At 38.4% G+C, this 17236-nt stretch overlaps 1 protein-coding gene and 1 non-coding gene across 2 annotated transcripts in view; one reads left to right on the top strand and one right to left on the bottom strand.

The window, feature by feature from the left end:
* The window catches only part of NEGR1 (neuronal growth regulator 1), a 909650-nt gene that overhangs the window by 98716 nt on the left and 793698 nt on the right, over positions 1-17236 (bottom strand). The gene's annotated exons all lie outside the window — the stretch shown is intronic.
* LOC119471926 lies at positions 12485-12591 on the top strand. Its single transcript, XR_005201024.1, has one exon. It is a non-coding gene; the product is annotated as a U6 spliceosomal RNA (small nuclear RNA).

Raw genomic sequence — 17236 nt, 5'->3', positions numbered from 1 at the left:
TGTATATCATAAATATAGATAAAAATATCAGAGTTCATTCTAAATTTCTTAAAATATGGATTTCTCTTTTAAACAGAAACATTTACTATAATTCCATATTTTTTCTCAAATATGCTTTTTCTAAAGTGATTTAAGAAGCTTTTTGAAACAGGGTTATTGATCTCTTTTATAAAATCAGATGAATAAATTACTTCCAAGGAAACGGATTCTCAGGATATAATTGGTATGTTGTTTCTCTAAATTGTGGTTGTTTAAGAACTCATCTTGTTCGTTTTCAGCATATAATCTATAGTTTTGAGAAGTTAAGTGGAAAGAATGATGAAAAAATGCACAGTTGCAAAATTCAATTTTAGAAACACAACTTAAAAGGCTTATTTAATATGCTGCAGGTGTAAACATATGCAGCATAGGAAAAAATGATGAGACATAGATCAAACAAATATTTCAGGTAAAATAAAACCTAACACTTGTGGTACCAGATTAGAACTTCCTTTTCCATTTATTGATATCTCTTTTATTCAAGACAAGCTGCTAAACTATATATCCTCTATCTTTTAGTAAAGATAGGGTGCTAAATTATATTATTAAAAGACATCATTTACCTTTTTCAATTGCAGAAACAAATGTATGTTGAATTAAAACAGGAGCTAATAGCTTCCACTGGCTGTTGCACATCACTAAAAACTCAACATGAGTTCATTAATACTTGTCGAATTGGAACTTTTTTTGTAAGTCTGAGCCTGTTCTGTCTAATAAAATATACAAACAAGAAAATGTGGACTCATCGGACAATTGAAAGATAATGGTCATCTAGTCGCCTCTTTTTCTGGAATGGTTTAGCAATTCGTCGCTGCATGTATTCAGATGAATTTTATAGCATTAAAATTATGATATTGTAAAACATGCCTATATCTCTTTCAAACACTTCCTTCTGGTTTAGGAAGGATTCTGCAGTAAGATAGTGTGATGGACTTGCTGACTTCCCAAGGTCTATTAATCTATGAAGTGAAAATTAGTATCCTTTTATCAGACAAGCCTGGTTTCTAATTATCAATAGAGCAGATGTTGTGCTTTTCTTCCGGATATAAAGAAAAAGGATGTGCATATCATGCTTCAGGAGGTGTACCAATATAAGTAAGACTTTTTCACTCTGCTTTACCGCTACCCTGAGGGTAAATTGCTCGGGTGTGCAGCTCCATCCTGCAATTCCTCCAAATATCAGAAATGAAAAGCACAGCTATGAAAGGTCCAGGCTTGGCTCTCTTCATCATAAAATTATGGGACTGTAACTCATACAGCTGCTATGGCTACCTGCTGTCTGCCAGATCCCCTAGCTTCCATTTCTTCTGCTCACTGGGAATAGCCAGTCATTTCCAAAAGCTAATTTGCAGTTGATTATGCAATCTGCCAAGCCCAATCAATGTGCATACTCATGACCACTCCCAAGATCATTTGCCTTAATCATAGGAGACCTGAAGGTCACTACTTCACTATAGGGAATATATTCAGTAGAGATAGTTGTAGGGGTGCCCACTACCCAGCTTCCTGCCAGGTCTCTTGGCTTCCATCATTTTCATCTCTTAGATGCAGCCAGATTTATCCAAAGTCGCTTCAAAGGCAAATCCATTTCCTACCAGTGAGAAATCCTCTGCTGACTACTGACTTCCGAGGCAGGAACATACATGCAAAGACCTTGAGAAAAATTCCGAATTCAGCTTTGTTTTCTCTCTTTTTTAAAAGTTTAAGTAATGTTAGTTTTCAGCAAGAGTTTATTCTTTTCTATGTGACAAAATGAACTTTCATTAGGCATCTAACAGAATGGTCTAGAAATCAGATCTCTTGTTGGGATTTATTGGGTTTATGATATCTTTCCATATGTATAAGCCAGTTTTTATTTTTTACATTCTGAAATTTCATTTTAAAAATGGTCCAGATACTATTTCAACACATGCTTGAGGATTCTGACTTACAGATCTTGGCAGTTTACAATCACCTAGTGCAGAGAAGGCATATATGTACCATGTGTTCTGCCATTCTCCTTCCTCTATTCCTTGCACATAATTATATGTGTGTACAATACATGTGTGTGTGTACAATACATATATATGTGTGTGTGTATATATATATATATATAATTATACATTATATTTTAGTATTTACCATGTGCGGGGAATTATTTTAGGCACTCAAAATGTGACAAAGAACACAATGTTCCTAACTTCATGACTGCTTATAATCCCATGAGGATAGCAATATTATAACCTTATCCCAGTATCATTTCTTCCTGAGCCCTGACATTATCCCTATATCATTATCATGAAGAAAGTATGGCCAGGTGTGGTGGCTCATGCCTATAATCCCAGCACTTTGGGAGGCTGAGGCAGACAGATCAACTGAGGAGTTGGAGGCTAGCCTGACTAACATGGAGAAAAGCTGTCTCTACTAAAAAAATACAAAATTAGCCAGGCGTGGTGGGGCATGCCTTTAATCCCAGCTACTCAGGAGGCTGAGGCAGGAGAATCACTTGAACCCAGAAGGCAGAGGTTGTGGTGGGCCGAGATTGTGCCATTGCACTCCAGTCTGGTCAACAAGAGCAAAACTCTGTCTCAAAAAGGAAAAAAAAAGGAAAAGGAAGGAACGAAGGAAAGAAGGAAGGAAGGAAGGAAGGAATCATTTTTTCATGAGCCCTGAGCCACATGATCCTTCTTAACCTTTGCATCAGCTGTTCACTACCAATCAATAAGACTAGGCAGGTAGAATGAGACCTATTTGTCATTCCCGATCTAGTGAAATCTATTGGTGATAGAAAAACAATTCACCTGGGCCGGGAGCGGTGGTTCATTCCTGTAATTCCAGCACTTTGGGAGGGTGATGTGGGCGGATCATGAGGTCATGAGATCAAGACCATCCTGGCTAATATGTTGAAACCCCGTCTCTACTACAAATACAAAAATTAGCTGGGTGTGGTGGCATGCACCTGTAGTCCCAGCTACTTGGGAGGCTGAGGCCAGAGAATCATTCGAACCTGGAAGGTGGATGTTGCAGTGAGCCGAGATCGCGCCACTGCACTCCAGCCTGGGTGACAGAGTAAGACTCTGTCTCAAAAAAAAAAAAAAAAAAGCACCCACAAAATAAATGTACCACATTTTATCAAAACATTTGAATTAAAATATTTCACCATAATAAATGTCATTAATGTATAGGCCATTTACTATTTAACTGGCATCTTGCTTCAACACCGAGTCTTACCAAACTTCCAATCATAGCTATCATAATGATGTGCAATATGCTTCTCTTTAATGAATTAAAATTCAATTTTATAAACACAACTTAAAAGGCTTATTTAATAAAGGATATTTTATGAATTCAAAGAATCAAATGTAATACCAAAAGAATTAGTTTGTACAGTTTCTGTGGTCTTTCTCCTGTATATATAAATATACTTCAAGAAAATTGTTTGTAGGTACATTTTGTTTAACTCACCATGTCATAATTTAATAAGGTAACAATTATGTTGGATATATTATTGCCAATGACTGCTTGGTTTAAATATGTTTTCTCTCTACCTATGAGGGTCAGGTCAGGATCAGAATGAAGAAAGCTATGTATGGCCAAATTAATGACCTATAGAATCATCTAAATGAGAAAATGACAATAATCACTTTCTTCATTTTATCTTAGTCTGAACTTTCCACCAGGATTCTAGTTTTTATTATTTAGGAAGATTTAAAAAGCAAAAATTCAGTTTGGACAAGGATTTTATCTTGATTTTTGGAATTAATCAATTTCTTCATGTTACATAAAAAGGTCTGATCTTCTTTGCCTGTGTAAATCTTTTTGAACTTCTAAACATCAGATGAAATGCCACTGTATCCTCAAAATTCTCCCTCATCATTTCAGCCAACTGAAGTACACTTTTCCATAAGGTCTATCAGCACTTAATGTTTGTAGGGCAGCTTAATAGTATAGTTGTCCCTCAGTATCCATGGAGGATTAAATTGAGGACCCTTGGCAATACCAAACTCTGTGAATGCTCAAGTCCCTTATATAAAATGGTGTAGTACATACATGTAACTAATGCATAGCCTACCATATACTTTTAATCATCTCTGGATTATTTATAATATCTAATAAAAAGTAAATGTTCTTTAAATAGTTGTTATACTACATGTTTTATTTGTATTATTTTAATTTGTGTATTATTTTTTTTTGAATACTTTTCATCTGTGGTTGATTGAATCCACAGATGCAGAACCCACAAAGACAGAGAGCCAACTATATGTTTAAACACATTAATTTGAAACATTGTATTGTAACTTTCTTATGTGGTCTTGAAAATTGTCACAGATTCGTCTTATTTGACAATAACATTGACATTAATATGCAAATAACAGCAAAGAATGAATATCAGATTTTCAATGTATTTATTATTATCTATTACTCTATACATTAATGTGCAGGCATGTGTGCACACATACACATTTCTGTTAGAGATCTAATAATGAGTTGATTTATGATAAACACGTAACTTTTTAATAACTTGGCATATATAGACGATTTATATTTCTAAATCAATGATGGCATATTTTCCTTTAAATAAATGCATTATTTGTTATGCATTAGTTGTGATTCAATGAATAAAATGAACTTTAATCTTATTATGAAGTAACTGTTTTCAACATAAATTTTTTTTTTTGATACAGAGTCTCACTTCTGTTGTAGGATTGGAGTGCAGTGGTGCGATGTCAGCTCATTGCAACCTCCACCTCTCAGGTTCAAGTGATTCTCCTACCTCTGCCTCCCAAGAAGCTGGGACAACAGGTGCATACCACCACACCCAGCTAATTTTTGTATTTTTAGTCAAGACAGGGTTTCACCATGTTGGCCAGGATGGTCTTGATCGCTTGACCTTGTGATCCACCCACCTCAGCCTCTCAAAGTGCTGGGATTACCTGTGCCCGGCCTCAACATAAATTTTTATGCAATTTGGAGTCTGAAAGATCCCACAGTTTGAAATATTGATGAAAAATCCAAATATCATTTTCTTGGGTTGTAAAATAGATTTTCCCTGGATTGGGAAATGTTAAACCTATGTTCTATAACCTGACTACTACCAAGAGCTGCATGACTCTAGAAAAGTCATTGAGAGGTGGAAAATTTTAGTTTATCTATCTGTAAAATAAAGACTAGCAGATTTCTATGTGCCCTCTACAAATTAAAATTATCAGTGATTCTATGTTGATAGAAGTATGTCCACTAACTAGTGACATGTCAAAGAATGCCAAAGTCTACAACAATGTGAGTGTGAAAAGATAATGTTCATAAAAAATATAAACAAGAAATTTCATGTAGCATAACTACAGATAAAAAGAATAAAATATATGTAAAGTTCTTTTATATGTTTACCCTAGGTAGAGTATATTACAGTTATAAATTGCACAGAATTATTTGTTGAAATAAAGCATATTAATTGCTTCATTCAAAAGTTAAACATTGATAAACATTTTGGCATGTGTATGGAACTCTACTGAATTTTTGTCCAACTTTCTGGAGGCAAAATACATTGAAATAAACAAGGGTGAAATGAAAGTGTTTCTACTTAAACTTCAGATTATTGTAAATTGAATATATAATTAGATGTGCCCTATGGTTATTTGGTCATGTAAGAAAACATTTTCAATGGTCCATTTTCAAGGCATGATAAATCTAAGTACTGGTAGTCAGCCTGCAAATATAACAAACCTCTTGGCTCAGGCACCTAGAAGGTCACAATAAGTGAACAGATGGTAGAGGAGGGGTAAGCCCATAAAAGAGAAGAATGTTTCATTATTGGGAAATTGAAACTTAAGCAGGGAAGGGGACGGGGTATAATCTTATAAGGGGGATAATGAAACTTAGGCGACATCCAGGAAGATTGTAACCCCATAGTCCTCAACCAATGAGGAACTTGCATACTAGAAGATAAATTACTTGCTGTAACTGCCCCAGGTGTGCCTGCCTACCAGACACCTGATCTTGCAAGACTGCCATTAAAAGTCTCACTTCCACTGTTCTTTATGTCCCTGAGTCCATTCTTTGGATTTGGATGGGTGAATGTGCATTTCTCACAAACCTGGGGGCTTGTCTGGGATATCTGTGCCTTCATGGAGTGGAACTCTGGCAGAGAGGGGAGGTACATCCCACCAGATTTAGGTACCCACTCTGTCTGAGTTTCCCAGCTTCCCGCGGTGGCCATAGACAAACCCGAGGCTGTTATTCAGGAGGCAGCAGAGGTGACACAAGAAGCGGGCACCCTGGCCACCAGGCAACCTTGTACATGAACCAAGGTAGGAAAATTGGACTGTAAGTCCAGCCTTGGTGGTTTAGCATGTTCGTAGGTCGAGTGTGTGTGTGTGCCTGAGATGTACCCTGGATGTGAAACAAGTGCAAAGTCCCAATCCACAGTTCTGTTCTCCCGTAAGGGAAATGGCCAGAGACACCCAAAGCAATTCTCAGGGTGTGCAGGAAACCTCCAGTAGGGGAGTTGAGTACAAAGGAAAAGCTCAGACACAGGCTGATCAAAAATAGGAAACAGAAAATCTAGGCCTAGGGGACAACAGAAAGAGGGAGCCAAAGAGACTCTCTATGACATTCCCCCAGATAGTCCTTTGGGGAGAATGTTGCAGGTTTGGAGGGACAACCCTCAAACCAGGGACAAGGAAAAGCAAAAGGTAATAGAGTATTGCTGTCTTATCTGGCCCAAAGACCCCACTTGTAAGCCTTTGGTCTTTTGGCTTAGGTTTGGCTCAAATGAGGCTTGGGCGTGCCAAGCTTTAATTCTCTATGTGAATAATAAAATCTCATCCTCACAAGAAGAGATAGGCTATGTTTTCTGCTGGATCATGGAATCAGCCCCCATGTTCTCCATCAGAGAAGAAGAGCCTAGTAAAAATCCTTCACCCGGTGAAAAGCCCTGGGAACCCCTGTCATGTGTCCCCTTTATATGTCTCACAACACAGGGGACTGGAAGATCAAGGGGCAGAATAAGGGTTAGAGAAAGAAAGACCTGGAGACCATGGGGAAGCCAAACCAACTGCTCCTTTAAATCCTTATTCAAATTGAAGAAAATAATTAGAACAGTGTAAGAGGGATGTTGAGAACTTCCCTATCCCTTCCACATAGCAGGCATCTAGAATGTACTCCCTTAGGGAAGTTCCCATAGCACAGGTAGGTATTAGCTTTGTAAATGTTCCTCTTACAAGTACTGAAGTTAGGAATTTCAAAAAGGAAATAAAACCACTCCCAGAAGATCCCCTCAGTTTAGCAGACCAGCTGGACCAATTCCTAGGACTCAGCTTTCATATGTGGCTAAAACGATGTCTATCAGAAATATCCTGTTCACAGGAGAAAAAAGGGAAATAATTAGGAAAGCGACCATAACCATCTGGGATAGGCAACACCCTCCTGGGCAAGAAGTCTTGCCAGCTGAATGAAATTTCCAAATATTAATCCTTAATGAGATAATAATGATCCCAGGGACTAGGCCCAAATGCAAGAGCTCAGGGAACTAATAAAGGGATAAAAGAGTTCACTCCTAGGACACAAAATGTCTCAAAGACATACAAGATTCAACAAGAAAAAGAGGAAACAACATCTGCATTCCTACAGAGGCTCAGAGATTAGATGGGGAAAAAAAAATACTCCTAATTAGATCCAGAGGACCCAGTAGGGCCAGGCCTCTTAAAGGTTAATTTTGTAACTAAGAGCTGGCCTAACATTATAAAAAATTAGAAAAACAGATTGAAGAATGAAATGAGAAACTGATTGAGGAATTACTGAGGGAAGCTCAGACAGTCTTTGTAAGGAGAGAGGAAGAAAATCAGAAACAAAAAGCAAAAATCATAGTTTCCATTGGGAAAAAGGTAGTCCAAAAAAGGCTCCATCAAGATCCCTCTCAAAGGAGACAAGGGACTGACAGATTTCAACACAGAGAAGCTGAGAAATGCAGGAAAAAGCCTCCTAAGACTGTGAGTAAATGTTACAAGTTAGAAAGCCAGGACATTTTAAAAGAAAATGTTCTGAATGGAATAAAGAAGAAAAGGTAATCCCCTTCATAACTGTTAATGAAGACTAGAGGGTTTAGGGGTTCCTTCTGAGTAGGACCCACCAGGAACTCTTACTAAATTTGAAGGTGGGATCGGAGGAAGAAGTAACATTTTGGATTAATACTGGAGCAGCTCGCTCCTCCCTGATTCACCAACCAAGTGGCATAAAACTAAAAAACAAACAAACAAACAAAAAAAACCTGACAGTGTTAGGAGTAAAAGGGGAGGGATTTCAGGTTCCAATATTCAAGAAAATGTTAATTGGATTGCGACCTGAACAAATTGAGGAGTCACTGTTATATGTTCCTGAAGCAGGAACTAATCTCCTGGGTTAAAACATGATTGTGAGATTGGGTTTAGGATCAGGAATAGAGGAAGGACAAATAAAAGTAAAGGTGGGCCTCCTAACAGAGGAGGAGAAAAAAAAATTAATCCCCTTGTCTGGGTTAGGAAAGGCAACAGGGGATGGTTAAAAATCACACCCTTACAGATTAAACTACAACAGCCAGGAGATGTAGTTTGCAAAAAACAACATCCCATTTCTATTAAAGGGAGAAAAGGTCTCCAACCGGTAAAAAAGGGATTCATTGAAGAAGGACTATTAGGACTCTGCATGTCACCATACAATAACTCCAATTCTCGCAGTCAAAAAGCCTAATGTGTCACATAAATTGGTGCAAGATCTAAGGGATATAAATGAAATTGTTGAGACCTGTCACCCGGTGGTGCCTAACCCCTACACCCTCTTTAGGTAAGATACTACTATAAACATAAGCAGTTCAGTGTGGTGGATCTAAAAGATGCATTCTGGGTTCGACTTTAGGTGTAGGGACCTCTTTGCCTTTAAATGGGAAAATCCTATAACTGGGAGAAAACAGTAATACCACTGGATTGTGCTGACATAAGGCTTCATGCATGCCTCAGGTTTATTTGGTCAAACCTTAGAAGTCCTGGAGGAATTCCAACCTTTCAGGGCAATTCAGTTGTTATAATATATAAATGATCTTTTAATTTCTGAGGAGAGAAGGGCCAAGGTATCAGAAACCACTGTAAGCTTACTTAATTTCCTAAGGGAAAGGAGATTGCAAATCCTAAGAATAAATTGCAATTTGTAGGGGGAAAAAAGTTAAATATTTAGGACACCTGATTAGTAGGGATGCGGAGAATAAACCCAGAAAGAATATCAGGAATAGTGGGTCTGCTTTTGCATAAGACAGAGAGAACTCCAAAAATTTTTAGGTTTGACTGGCTACTGTAGGTTGTGGATTAATTCATATGCTTAAAAGACAAAAATTCTGTATCTAAAGTTACTGAAAAAGGAACCCAATCCCTTGCAATGTTCTGCAGGGAAAATTCAGGCAATGAAAGACCTAAAGCAGACCCTTATTATAGCCCTGGTCCTAGCCCTCCCATCCTTAGAAAAACAATTCTATTTGTTTATAACACTAGACCAAGGCATGGCCTTGGGCTGCTCACTCAGAATTGGGGAGGAAAGAGGCAACCTGTTACTTTTGTCTCCAAGCTTCTCCATCCTGTCTCTTGGGGGTGGTCCAAATGTGTGCAAACAGAAGCTGCCACAGCCCTGCTAGTAGAGGAGAGTTGAAAGCTAACCTTTGGTGGGGCCCTAATACTAAGCACCCCACACCAGGTCAGAAATATATTAAACCAAAAAGCCAGGAAATGGTTAACAGATTCACAGGTTCTAAAATATGAAGTCATAATACTAGAAAAAAATGATTTGGTCATAACAACAAATACTTGCCTGAATCCAGCCAGTTTCCTATGGAAAGGAGAGGGGAACAAAAGACATCAGACCATAACTGCTTAGATGTCATACAATACAAAACCAAAGTTAGCCCAGATCTTAGGGAAGCTCCACTACATGATGGGATAAGGCTATCTGTGAATGGGTCCTCCCAAGTGATAGACAAAAAATGACAACTATATATAACAATAGCAATACCACAATGGTTATGATGTCATTGATGAAAATAAACACTCCTTATGTGAGAAAGGCAAATTACCTAATGGCCAGTTGGCCCAAACCTCCAAACTACATCCTTTTAACCAGGCCTAAAGGTCCTTGAAGGCCAAGAAGACACTATATATACTGATTCTAAATATGCTTGTGGTATAGTACACACTTAAAAAAAAAAAAATCTGGGCCGGGTACAGTGGCTCACGCCTGTAACCCCAGCACTTTGGGAGGCTGAGGCAGGTGGATCACGAGGTTAGCAGATTAAGACCATCCTGGCCAACATGGTGAAACCCTGTCTCTACTAAAAATGCAAAAAATTAGCTGGGTGTGGTGGTGCGCACCTGTAATCCCTGCTACTCGGGAGGCTGAGGCAGGAGAATTGCTTGAATATGGGAGGTGGAGATTGCAGTGAGCTAAGATTGCTGTGAGCCGAGATTGCGCCACTGCACTTCAGCCTGGTGACAGATCGATGCTCTATCTAAAAANAAAAAAAAAAAAAAAAATCCAAACAAAGCAGAGTCTAATAAATAGCAGGGGAAAAGAATCAGTACAGGGGAGCTGGTCAAAAACAGGTTTTAAAAAGGCTCCTGCTTCCAGCAGAGGTAGCTGTAGTTCATGTAAGTGGTCATCAAAAAGGGAACACTATAAAAGCTGTAGGAAAATGGTTGCAAATGAAGCTTTAAGCAAGCTTCCCTGAATGCAAAAATTGGACCACTTAGCCTGATCCCAGACATTCCTAGTGTAGCATTAAGGCCCCAGTTTACCAGAGAGGAGAGGGAAGAATTAGGATAGGCATCACTTGAACTATAGATGGGAATAGGGTACTTCCTATATGGAAAAGAAATAATAAGTAAATCCCCCCCAAAAAACCAAAAAAACCCTAACATCTATATTATTCAAAGGGAGCTATTACACCAGGCTCTGTGTAATGTAATATTTAGGAATCACGGGTGGATAGGGATTTATACCCTCACTAAACAAGCATGTGAAAGTTACATAACTTGTCAAAGGATAAACAAAAAGGTAGTTAAAAAACAGGCCATGAGAGGAAGACCTCCTGAACTAAGACCATTTCAAAGCATTCAAGTAAATTTCACAGAAATGCCCAAAGTAGGAAAATTAAAGTAGTCACTGGCAATTGCAGATCACCTTTCTGGCTAGGTGGGAGCCTTTCCTCTTCCAATAGCCACTGCTGGGAATGTGTCAACATAATATTAGAACAGATTGTACCTAGATTTGGCCTGGTGAAAAATATTAATTCAGAGAATGGGAGCCACTTTACCTCAAGACTGTTAAGGGGAATTATAAAAAGTTTACAAATTAGATGGAATTATCACACTCTTTGGCACCTCCCTTTCTCTGGAAAGGTAAAAAGAATCAATCAAACTCTCAAAAAGCATATCACCAAACTAATCTTAGAAACTAAAATGCCTTGAATCAGATGTCTTCCAATAGCATTTCTTAGGATTAGGATAGCCCGTTCCCCACTCATCCCCCAAAAATGACTTGGAATTGTCTCCCTACAAGTTATTATATGTGATGCCATAGCTGGGAAGAGCTACAAATCTCACTACTATGTAAACCAAGAATCAATTCTTTTTTTTTTTTTTTTTTTGAGTCGGAATCTCGCTCTGTCACCAGGCTGGAGTGGTGCAGTGGCTTGATCTTGTTGGTCTTGGCTCACTGCAATCTCCACCTCCCTGGTTCAAGCCATTCTCCTGCCTCAGCCTTCCAAGTAGCTAGGATTACAGGCACCACACACAGCTAATTTTTATATTTTTTTAGTAGAGATGGGGTTTCGTCATGTTGGCCAGGATGGTCTCAATCTCTTGACCTCGTGATCCGCCTACCTCTGCCTCCCAAAGTACTGGGATTACAGGCGTGAGCCGCCACACCCAGCCAATTCTTAAGAAATTGTATACTGCCCATATCCTCCACCCTGTCATCCCTTAGGTTAAAAGGACTTCTGACTCAAACTCTGCTTCTTAAGTTTGTGGTTCACCACTTCCAGCCTGGTGACTTGGTGCTAATTAAAACGTGCAAAGAAGACAAGCTCTATCCTAGCAGGGGATATCCCTATTAAGTGCTCCTGACCACTAAATGTGACCATGCAAACAGCTGGACGGGGGTGGACTCACCACACTCGAGTCAAGGGACTAGGAAAAGAGATCCCAGGAGGAAGGGAAAAAGACCAGTAGAAAGTCCATGGGTCACCCAAGGAACCCTTGAAGTTAATTTTGAGAAAAATCTAAAAAGAAAACATGGGCTGGCCCCATTTCTGAAAGTTAATACGGCTTGGTGGGCTACTATACAAAAAGCAAAAGGTCAAAATGGAAACTGGCAGAGGACTCCTCTCTACCCAATCAGGTTGGTAATTAATGTAACCAAAACGGCAGCACCTCAAACTATAAGATTTAATGCTGTGCTCGCTTCGGCAACACATATGCTAAAATTGGAATAACACAGAGAAGATTAGCATGGCCCCTGCAAAACCATGACACACAAATTCATTAAACGTTCCATATTAAAAAAAAAAAAAAAAAAAAAAAAAGATTTGATGCCTGCCAGGTCTTACCCTGTGGGAATTTGGAAAATCAGAGACAGCTCTAGCAGGCAGATAAATATCTTTGCCCTGAACCAGATATGGGTTACAGTAGGGCATATGGTGGACTACCCAATTTCAGGGTTAGGCAGTAAACATGGGGTGGGTAACTCCAAGCTGGAGACCCTTAAAGAATAAACTACCTCTGTCCAAGGACACCCAATCAGATAACTGACAGGATTTAGAATGCAATCCTATACTCATCACCATTAACAATCCAGCAATTCTAAACCAAGAACCAAAAGTAGCATGTCCGGTATATGGGTGAGGGCAGAGGTCACAGGGAAAGACTCCCTAGGGCAACTTGTTCTTAAACTAATCAAGAACTCAGCTTCCCATTTGCCTGGAACTACTCCAACCCCAAACTCTTATAAACACTTTAGTCCACCAAATAATGACTCTAAAAGGGTAAAAATAAGGTAAAGGTGAATCTTAGAAATTGAGACAGCGTATGGGGATGTGAATGCCTGGGTCTAATGGCTCAAATTTTTGATACAAGCCCTCAAGAAGAGTAACTGCTACAAGTGTGCTGTGGGACAACCTCAGGCACAGGTGGTTCCATTTCCCCTAGGATGAGATAACAATCCTAAAGGAATGCACTGCATGTTGGCTCTATACCAGGACAAGCATGCATGGGGAAATAAGACTTTTACTTGTAAGAGTCTGTCATTTCTCTTTCTCACACTGCAGAGATCAGATCCCAGAGCAATCCCCTAGTTTTCTGTAGGAAATATGAACCACTTCTCTTGCCTCTCTAGGCAGGGGGCAGAGTTCAGTAAGCCCGTAGGGTGACTCCTGTCTTGTACCCAAATCCTAAATGTCACTGATGAGTCAGACAATGTCAATTACTCAGCTCTCCACATACCCCGGGCTAATTTCTGGTGGTATTGTGGGAAAAGGAACCTCTGTATAACTTCTTACCATCCAATTGGACCAGAACTTATGCTTTATTCCAATTGGCCATTCCCTTCACCCTGGCATTCCATAAAATACCCACATGGCCACTTAAACTGGAGAGATCTAACAAATTCTTTTGATTTCAATATATATGTTAACTCAATAGGAGTCCTTAGGGGGTTGCCTAATAAGTTTAAGGCCTGAATCCAAATAGCTGCTGGGTTTAAGACAGCACTCTTCTGTGTTAAGTTGGGTGGGAAATGTTGTACTTTCATTCCCAGCAATACTGCCCCAGATAGGACCATCACAAAAGCTTTACAAGGACTGACAACTCTAGCCAACTAACTGGCAGAAAATGCTGGAATTAATGACCCATTAATGGGTTGGCTACAAGGTTGGTTTGGAAAATAAAAAGGCATGGTAGTGTCAATTCTTGTATCTCTCATAACTGTGGCATGAGTCTTGACAGCAGTGAGATTGTATCATCCCTTGTGTAAGGGGACTAGCACAGAGATAAATTAAAACAGCTATTAATAAACAAATGCCCATAACTTACTAGCAAAATAACCTACTATTATTAAAAACCAAATTAAACACACTCTCTTCTAAGGAAAAACGTAAACAATTTCTAGTGTGATTCAAGAACCAAAGGGTTTGAATGAAAATGAGACCAAAGAAAGTAAATAGGAAAGAGGGAATTTGTAAGAAATTGTTTTAAATGGTCCATTTTCAAGGCATGATAAATCTAAGTACTGGCAGTTAGCCTGCAAATGTAACAAGCCGCATGGCTCATGCACCTAGAGGGTCACAATAGGCAAACAGAATGTGGAGGAGGGGTCAGCCCAAAAAAGGGAAGGAAGTTTCATTATTGGGAAATTGAAACTTAAGCAGGGAAGAGGACGAGGTATAACTTTATAAGGGGGATAATGAAACTTAGGCGACATCAAGGAAGATTGCAACCCCATTGTACTTGACCAATGAGGAACTGGGGGAGGGATTTGTGTACTAGGAGATAAATTGCCTGCTGTCACTGCCCCAGGTGTGCCTGCCTACCAGACACCTGATCTTGCAAGACTGCCATTAAAAGTCTCGCTTCAGCTGTTCTCTGGGTCTCCGAATCCCTTCTTTGGGTCTGGATGGGTGAATGTGTGTTTCTCACAGTCAGAGATGAAATACTTTGAAAATGGAAGATACACTCAGACTGGAAAGTTGGTACATTGAGTGTACTCATAGTTTTCTCAGGCTGTGAAATGTCTCTCAAGGCATGATGTAGTCAGTAAAACTCTTGTGGCCTCAAACAATGTTAAAATGTTCTCCAAGTCTAGGGCAGACTTCCAGGGTTAACTTGATAATTTTGCAGATCCAGGCTACCAGGAACTTTTAGAGGGTGCCTTGGAGGAGAGATGGTTAAGACAGCATTTTGACTGCTTTTCAGCCATTTTAACTGCAGTTGACACCAGCATTCAGCATAATATGCTCTGCAAACTGCATGTTCATTAATAAGAAAGGAAAGGCACTATTCCTTCTTCAAGTAAGTTTTGAGAATCCTGAATTAAACAGGTTATCATGCTTTTTATTGCAGAAGTTCTCAGAATCTTTAATGTTTTTCAAGCATAACTTACATTTTTAAGACAATGATAGAGTATGCAGGGTCTCTAAGTCTAGTTGATTACCAGAACCATTTTTTTTCAAAATATGTTACAAGACCAGCATTTGCTATGAAGTATATACGTTCTTCTAAAGCCTTTGTTTCACTATTACAAATCATATATATTGCATTCAATTGTGCATCAGAGGCTCAACTAAACACAGTGGAAAGAGTCTAGGCTTCTAAGAGCCCAGGTACTTCCTTGGAAGTTCCACAGAATTGAAGCATTACTTTTACTTATTGATTCTATGTAGATCAATGTCAGGATGTTGTGAAATGAATCATCTGATAGGAACTGCTTTTATGGTTGTGTTGAGATAAGCTGAATCAAAGAGCAATATGTTCCTTTGTTAATATTCTTATGGTCACAAAGTATCAGCAGCTGTATTTGCACTGGAAAGATTAAAGACACACAGAGTCAATATTAAATATAACTGATCTGAATAACCATGTATTGAGAAAGCATAATGAGGCCCATCTTTCTTCCTTTATTTTCAAACTTAAATTGGCCAAATCCTACAGCAGAATTTTAGAATAAAAAAAGTCAAAGAATACATCTAATTTAGGTTCATATTATAAAACCTATAGTATAATTATATTCTAAAAACTTAGGCAGATTTATTAGAAATGTGTAAAAAGTTTGAAATACTAAAATTTTAGATGCAAGTAAATGATATGACGCATGAGAAACTCCATAATATCTTGTTTAATTAAAGTACTATGAATAGTCTTTATTCTCAAATGAAACCAATATTATCCTCTCAACACACAAATCTTTCTTCCTTTCTGTAGAATCCAGTGTTATGTTTTAAAAATAACTGTCAATTACATTCAAATGAATCTTTTCTGATATGAAATGTTCTCTGTTGGGAATATTAAATGTAAAAATACTCTGCCCCTAGAGTTTACTTAAAAAGTACACAAATTTTTAACAAATTAACATAATGTTTTACTAAACAAAAGTGAAAATGGAAGCAGATTATCTTGTGATAACAGGACTGTACTCAAGTAAAAGGAATCTGTTCTCTTCCTTGTTCTATATTTCCAATCTTTTAAATGTTATGCTATGTAGTTTGAGAACAGTGTATGTATTATATTCAGTTGTGCAGCAGAGGCTCAAGTAAAGGCAAAGCATTAGTGGCAACACACAACATTTTTATAACACCTGTTGATAGGAAAACTATGTATAACATTCCTAAATTAAGTAGCACTTAGAAACAAAAGCATAAATGCTAAATGAATTTTTAAAGGCATAAATAAGCTACAGGAATAAGATATAAGAGAAACTAGTATATTTACCTTAATTATCAAGAAACTAATAGTTTTACCATATATATAACATTGACAAGGAATACAGATAATTATAGTACACTAGTCAATATGGTGGATTAAATAATTTCTCTTGACAGAATAGTTCATGGATACAAGTAGAGATACAACTTAGAAATGGTGAATTTAGATGAATCTTACAGAAATCAATTTTATTACCTTATAATTATACTACATATTCAAAAACTTAAAATCTGAGATTTTTTGGTGTTAACTAGGCATATTTAGTACAGTAGTTTGCTGAATATATTTTTCTACCTATTTTCTGTTTGAGTAATACAGAAATCTATCCCTACCTTCACCTTTCAAAAAAATGAGTTATGAGGAAAATCACACAGGGTGGTTTTCATCTTGGAGAATCTGCCATTATTTAGGGTCTGGTTCTCAGTTATGTGGGACCAGAAACCTATTTTTATTGTGTTCACGTGTGGATAAAATTGTATAAGGGACTCTTACTGCATAAATTCAGAACAGACTAAAGAATACATGCCAGGCACGCGCCACCATGCCCAGCTAATTTTTTGTATTTTTAGTAGAGACGGGGTTTCACCATGTTGACCAGGATGGTCTCGATCTCTTGACCTCGTGATCCACCAGCGACTCAGGAGGCTGAGGCAGGAGAATTGCCTGAACCCAGGAGGCGGAGGTTGCGGTGAGCGAGATCGCGCCATTGCACTCCAGCCTGGGTAACAAGAGCG

Source organism: Cebus imitator, unplaced genomic scaffold (genome assembly GCF_001604975.1).
Source record: "Cebus imitator isolate Cc_AM_T3 unplaced genomic scaffold, Cebus_imitator-1.0 Scaffold3, whole genome shotgun sequence".
In the NCBI taxonomy this organism is placed as follows: Eukaryota; Metazoa; Chordata; class Mammalia; order Primates; family Cebidae; genus Cebus; species Cebus imitator.
This window is presented reverse-complemented; position numbering and strand designations above follow the sequence as displayed.